Source organism: Rhinolophus sinicus, chromosome 8, assembly GCF_057876585.1.
Source record: "Rhinolophus sinicus isolate RSI-liver-muscle chromosome 8, RSI-T2T, whole genome shotgun sequence".
In the NCBI taxonomy this organism is placed as follows: Eukaryota; Metazoa; Chordata; class Mammalia; order Chiroptera; family Rhinolophidae; genus Rhinolophus; species Rhinolophus sinicus.
The window spans coordinates 32,890,117-32,897,210 of record NC_142508.1 but is presented as its reverse complement, the minus strand read 5'-3'; the positions used below and the strand labels follow the sequence as shown (position 1 = coordinate 32,897,210).

Below are 7,094 nucleotides of genomic sequence, written 5' to 3'. Positions count from 1 at the left end.
CATCATGATCACAAAATACGGTGAATGCTGTTGCCGAGTGCCATCCAAGAAAAAGCAGGGATCTTCAATACGGGAAGCGGTGCATCAAACCTTAGCAACAGTGTGTGACAAGTTTCAACTTGTTCAGTACAGTTAGTCGGGTGTGAGCTACGGTTGAGAGAAGGTGTGTTTTAAAGTGTGTTGTAAATCATCCTCCAGCATGACAACGTTCTGTGTCACACATTGCTTCTGGTATACGGCAATTTCTGTCAAATAAAAATATTATTGTGTGTCCTCATCTATCTTATTCACTGGATCTGGCATCATGCGACTTCTGGCTCTTCCCAAAGTCAAAATTATTCAGGACATCAAGGCAGCCACGACAGTGCAACTAAAGACACTTATGAAAGAGGACTTCCAGTACTGCTTCAGAAAGTGGCAAGAACGATGGGATAAGTGTGTTTGAAGCAAGGGGGAGTATTTTGAGGGGAATTTGGTAATGTGCCTTTTACTGTAATCTTTTTTTTTTTTTTTAAGATTTTATTGGGGAAGGGGAACAGGTCTTTTATTGGGGAACAGTGTGTACTTCCAGGCCTCTTTTCCAAGTCAAGTCGTTGTCCTTTCCATCTTAGTTGTGGAGGGCGCAGCTCAGCTCCAGGTCCAGTTGCCTTTTCTAGTTGTAGGGGGCGCAGCCCACCATCCCTTGCAGGAGTCGAACCGGCAACCTTGTGGTTGAGAGGACGCACTCCAACCAACTGAGCCATCCGGGAGCTCAACAGCAGCTCAGCTCAAGGTGCTATGTTCAATCTTAGTTGCAGGGGGCGGAGCCCACCATCCCTTGCAGGAGTCGAGGAATCGAACTGGCAACCTTGTGGTTGAGAGCCCACTGGCCCATGTGGGAATTGAACCGGCAGCCTTCGGAGTTAGGAGCATGGAGCTCTAACTGCCTGAGCCACCTGGCGGGCCCCTGTAATCATTTTTTTTCATTCAAACACTCACTGTATTGTTTGATCACACCTTGTATATGCCCCCAAAAACTTGAAAGCAGAGTCTCTAAGAGATATTTGTGCACCCATGTTTCTAGCAGCCAAAACATGGAAGCAACCCAAGTGTGCATTGACAAATGAATGGATGAGCAAAATACTGTATATCCATACAATAGAATGTTATTTACCCTTCAAAGGGAAGGACATATGACACAAGCTACAGCATGGTTGAAGCTTGAGGACATTAAGCTAAATGAAATAAGAGAGTCACGAAAGGACAAATATTGTATAATTCTACTTCTATGAGTTCCATAGAGTTGTCAAATTTATGGAGACAGAAAGTAGAGTGGTGGTCACCAGCAGCTGGGGGAGGGGAAAATGGGGATTTAGTGTTGGAATTTCTACTTGGGAAGATAAAAAAGTCCTGGAGATGGATGGTGGTGATGGTTGAACAACAGTGGGAATATACTTAATCCCACAGAACTGTACACTTAAAAATGGTTAAAATGGTAAATTTTATAATATGTATATTCTACTACAATGTGTGTGAGCCACTGTTGAGATGTCTGTCACCTTAAGAGTCTTCTCTATTCCCCATCCTGGTTGGTTTGATATCAGTCACTCTATTTCCCCTTCAGGAGCCTTTACCAGTGTTTTTGGTGTGTGTACCCATGCTTCAGAAACAGGCTTAGGCTGTTGCCATGGAAACCAGCTAACATGAGGAAGAGGAGGGGGCTGGGAAGGAGCAGAGAGAGACCCCGAGGCTACAATTTTCCAGGCTCTGAACTCACATGGTGTGTTTGCTTTGCAATAAACGAATAACTGAAAATATGGGTCTTTGTTCCCAATAAAATAGTGGCCCTTCCTTCCTCAGAAAGAAGGACTCACTAAAGTGATGCACACACAGTGCTCAGCCCAGGGCCGTGTTCCGCAGGAGGCAGGTTTTCTCCACTTGCCTGTGGAGTTTGTGGAATAAGTTCTCATTGAAGCCACAGTCTCTCCAGCTAATTTTCTTTGAGTAAAAGTCTTTAGAAAAGGAATAAAACCAGGAGTGCTCTCCTCCTTACTATGTCGTCTTCTAAAAACAGGTTTCGTACCACTGAGATTCAAGTCAAGTGCAATTTGGGGCAAATTGTTTCAGTTAGTTTATCTAATGTTGACCCTAATTGTGGACCAAAAATAACATCTTTTTAAGGAATTGTTCATCCATTCAGTCAGTTGATGTTGCTGTTATCTATGGCTGCATAACAAATCGTCACAAACTGAGCTACTGGAAATCACACTTATGGTCCCCTAGGCTACAGTCAAGGTGTCTGAGGGCTGCTTCCCTTTCTGGATCTCTGTGTCCTTTTCCAAGGTCACGCTTGTGTTGGCAGAATTCAGTTTTCCAGCTCCAGGACTGAGGTCCCTGCTTTTTTGCTGGCCCTCAGCAACTACAGGCCCCTGTCATCTTCGGCTAGGTGGCCCTCTCATAACATGGCGGCTTACGTCTTCTCGGGCTCATCAATCATTTGTGGAGACTCTTTGAAGTTGCCTTTCTGTGCAGTAGAATTTGCATTTGCTTCTGTTGTGGACATGTGGGCACTAAGTTGGGGACTACTTCAAAGTTCAGGGCTTGAGTTTTCCTGGTCCCCTCAAGGTACCTGCTGTAGACTAAATCGTGACCACCAAATACTTGTTAAAGGAGTAAATGAACACATGCCTCTTCTGATTCCCTAATACCTGTGGGAGTCGAGAGGGTGCCTGCTTTTACTTCCCTTCTCATTCCTTATGCCTAGGAGAGTGCCTGGCACATGGGACTCAGTCTGTATTTGTTGACTAACTCAATGAGTAAATGATGACAACGGGTAGCATTCATACCACTGGGACTTGTGGAAGACTAGTGGCTCCTAAAAAGAAGTATGCAGAGGCAACCTGGCCGTTCCTCCCTGCCCGCATCATTTTGCAACATCCCTTTGCATTTTAATGTGCATAAAAGATTTACATGAACCACTGCTGTCCAGCCAGCAGCCTCCAGAGTTTATGGTAAATCTCAATCCCCCGGGATCTTGGCTGGAAGTCTGATAAATGAGCCTGTTCTCCTGGAACTGTGATCCGCTGTTGCCATGGGAACCACAGCTAGCCTTGGGGAGCCAAGGAGACTGAGGAGGGAGGCAGAGAACCTAGGAGACTCAAATGTCCCATGATCTGCCTAAAGATTGCATGTGATTTAATAATCGTGGTCCAGCATATATTAAGAACTTAATATATGTTTTTGAATGAATGAATGAATGAATCAATGAATAACTGCCTCAAAGGAGGTGCCCTGTGGGTAGGAGAGGGGTGTCACAGACCTCATTTCTACTTATACTTGGAAAATTTTTCTTCTCATTTTAGGGGTGGAAATCTATATAGTCAGCATTTGAATTCATCCACCCAACCACTTAACCATCCATCTGCTTGCCCATTGTCCCATCCGCCCAGCTGTATTTTTTATATTTTTTAATTTTGTTTCTGATGTTTTGACATTTCTCAGTGAGAGGAGGGGTGGAGCTTACAGACCCTGGGAGAGATTGCCTTCCCCAGCTAATTCCTAAAGATAATAACAACTTGCCTAAAAGTACACCTTTCAGTGCTTGCTTCGGCAGCGCATATACTAAAATTGGAATGGTACAGAGAAGATTAGCACGGCTCCTGCGCAAGGATGACATGAAATTTGTGAAGTGTTCCATATTTTTTAAAAAAAAGAAAGAAAATAAATAAACACAAGTCTCCTTTCACTTGCCTAAAAGCACGCCTTTCGTATGCAAACCAACTCATTGTGAGCCTATAGCCCCAACCATCTGACACACACCAATTCTCTATTCGCCTGCCCCAAATCACCCAGGGCCAAGTACAATGCACACCTGTAGCCCAAAGCCACCGGACTTATTCAAACTAGCCGGCCCCAAACTGCCCACCCTGCCCTGACTTGCCTTTTCCATGGAAACCTCAAGAAAGGATCTGCCCTAGACACTCTCTCACTCCTGTCTTCTGACTCCTGACCACCCTGGTGCTTCCCCATGGGGCCTGCATGGCTACCCGCTCTTTTTGGGAATGTAAGTAATAAAAACCTTTCAGTGGCATTAACCTCTCTGTAATCACTCAGTGACCCATGTAAATTAATATCTTGTGGGTACAAATGAGAAGACGCCCAACACCCACCTGCCATCCATCTACCCACCCACTGACATACTAAGACCTTTGCTCTGGCCTTCCTGAGATGTCCCTATAACGCGTTTCCTCCATCATACAGGTCTTTGTTCTGACTACCAGATCTAACCAGCATAGTCCCCTTCCTTTCACTCCATTCTCCTTTGCCCCAAAGCCCTTACCTCCCCTGACATCATAATATTACTATTTGTCTTACATGATAACCCAGTTTCCAGGGCAATGTCAATTTGCTTCCAGCTGGAGGGCACACAGGCCCTCATCACAAGTCAGAGGGTAAAGGGAAAGAACAGATATTGCTGACATCAGTGGCTCTTTTTGACCCTTGTTTCTTTAGGAATCCACAAAGACCCGAATAATACATTTTTAATGGTGCCCAAGGATGTATTTTTAAAAAACCACCGTATGGACGTGTAACTGACATACAATAAAATACACTTGTTATCAGCATACAAACAATGGGCTTTGACAAATGCATGTGCCTGTGTAATCAGCACCAAATTCGAGATGTAGGCGAGCACAAGGATGCATTGTAATACAAAGTTAAATGCCTGTGAGTCATTGATGAAATGCTGGTTACCTGACTAAGACTGGCCCCACCCCACCTGTCATCTTGGGGCTGTGTTGTGTTTCTCTCTCTTTTCTCTAACAGTGTCTGGCACAGGGTGGACCCACAGTGAAATTCTCCAATGGAAGCAGACTCTAATCTCCATGAGAAAAAACACTATAGGGGAGAAAAAGAAATTTCCCTTTATCCTTCTGAGTTCTTGGCTGAGACCCTGCAAGAAAAGACAGATTAACAAGAGAAAAACAAATGGAAGCTTAACAACGTGTATATCTCATGTGCACAAGGGAGAGACCCAGGAAAAAAATGAGTAACTCAAAGAAATAGCCTAGAACTCAGGCTTCAATGCCATCTTAACAGGAGAAGGGGAAAAGGGATGTAAGTCTCTTAAGAGAAAGGAAATGATTTTTAGAAAAGATGAATGAGACCTTAGAAGAATAGACGGGAGGTATGATAGTTTGTGACAAAGTGTGTCTGAGTGGGGAGCTGACTTTTTGTCTCCTCTCCAGTGATAAGAACCAATCTTCCCGGGTTTGTGAAACTCCTGAGAGAAGATTTACAACAATTGAGTTACTCTTGGAGTATCTGTTCCCTGGCAGATAAGGGCAGTTCAGAGAAAGTCTCTTCCTGCATTTGTTGTTTTTCAGGTGCCTACATCTCAAAATAATAAATATACCCAAGCAGCATATTTTGGGTGGCATGTCCTGAACTCCTATGGTCATATTTTGGGGTGGCATATCTGCTGCCCTTCAGCATCATATCTGTGCTTTTCTTACCATTGTATTCCCAGGGTCTGGCACATTGGTTTCCCAGAGTAGGCATTCAATAAATATTTGTTAAATGAATAACAAATTGATAAGTGTTTGAGAATAGATGAAAATATGGTGTGGATGCTAAATATTTATGTCATTAGCCACTGCTGTTGCGAAAATGTAGAGCTTTTAAGACTCTAAAAGACTCAGAGCCAACGTTTTGCCCTTGCACAAAGACGCTGTCAGAAGACAAGCAGAGAGGATATACATGAACCACTGTAGGTGGGGCTGCAGACTGAGCCTCCCCAGGCCACCCCATCCCCAAGCCAGGCTGGATGGAATACAGTCACACCAGCCTAGTCTCTCTTTAGGGCTCTCTGGTTTCTTAGCAACCCAGGCAAACTCAGTGTGTTGCCATGGAAACTTCTGCTAGGACCAAGGAAGTGGATGAAGGTGGCTGAAAATCAGCAGATGAAATATCAGAAAATGAAATATTCAGGAATCTTGTACCAGACGGAGTGTATGTGTAAAATCCCAGCCTAGAATCCTCGAGTATCTCATTCATTATTTGTGAGTAAATAAAAATGTGGGTTCTTTGTGCACTGATGATAGGAATGTAAAACGGTGCAGCTGCCCTAGAAGATGGCATGGTGGTTCCTCAAAAGATAAACAGAGAATTGCCTTATGATCCAATAATTCCATTACTGGGTTTATACCCAAAAGAAATGAAAGCAGGGACTTGAAGGGATATTTGTACACCCATGTTCATAGCAGCATTATTCACAGTACCTAAGAGGCATAGGCAACCCAAGCATCTATTGACAGATGAATGAATAAACAAACGTGGCCTATCTGTACAATGGAATATTATTCAGCTTTAAAAAGGAAGGAATTTCTGACATGTGCTACAAGATGGTTGAAGCTTGAGGACATCTGCTAAATGAAATAAGCCAATCACAAAAAGACAAATATTGTAGGATTCCACTTATATGAGGTCAATTTCATAGAGCAAGAAAGTAGGATGGTGGGTGCCAGAGGTTAGGGGAGAAGGGGAGGGGGGAGTTGTTTAATGGGGACAGAGTTTCAGTTTTGCAAGATGAAAAGAGTTGTGGATATAGATGGTGGTGATAGTTGTACAACAGTGTGAATGTACTTAATGCCACTGAAATGTACTCGGACAATGATTAAGGCGGTAAATGTATGATGTCATATTAATACTTTTGTTCATTTTCTGTCTCCCCTGCACTAATGCTGCCTTTGCCAAGTGCAGAGGCTTGGCTCCTCTTGCTCCCTGGCCCCCAAGGTCTAAACTGATACCTGCCTTCTCCTAGAAGATACCCAACATCTTGTTAAATAAAGGACTGAAGTTTTGGAATGAATAAATGCGTCTCTCTGGGACAAAGCACAGAGTAGCAGAGGCTGTGCCGGTTTGCCTGACATTTCTTCTCTGCCCAGAGACAAGGGTTTGTTACACAGCTGGACTTGATCAATATTTATTGAACAACCTGATGGATTCTGAGGTCAAATAAAGCTGTTATCACTGGAGGCTGCAGGAGAAGCATGATTTCTAAAGGGCTCTGCAGTGACCCTCACATGAGTGTTTTTGTGCTTCTGCAACCCCCC

The 7,094-nt window shown here is 43.8% G+C and overlaps 1 non-coding gene across 1 annotated transcript; it reads left to right on the top strand.

Annotated features, from left to right (window-relative positions):
* The first annotated feature begins 3,576 nt into the window (after positions 1–3,576).
* Positions 3,577–3,682, top strand: LOC141567755 (U6 spliceosomal RNA). Its single transcript, XR_012490584.1, has one exon. It is a non-coding gene; the product is annotated as a U6 spliceosomal RNA (small nuclear RNA).
* The last annotated feature ends 3,412 nt before the right edge of the window (positions 3,683–7,094 follow it).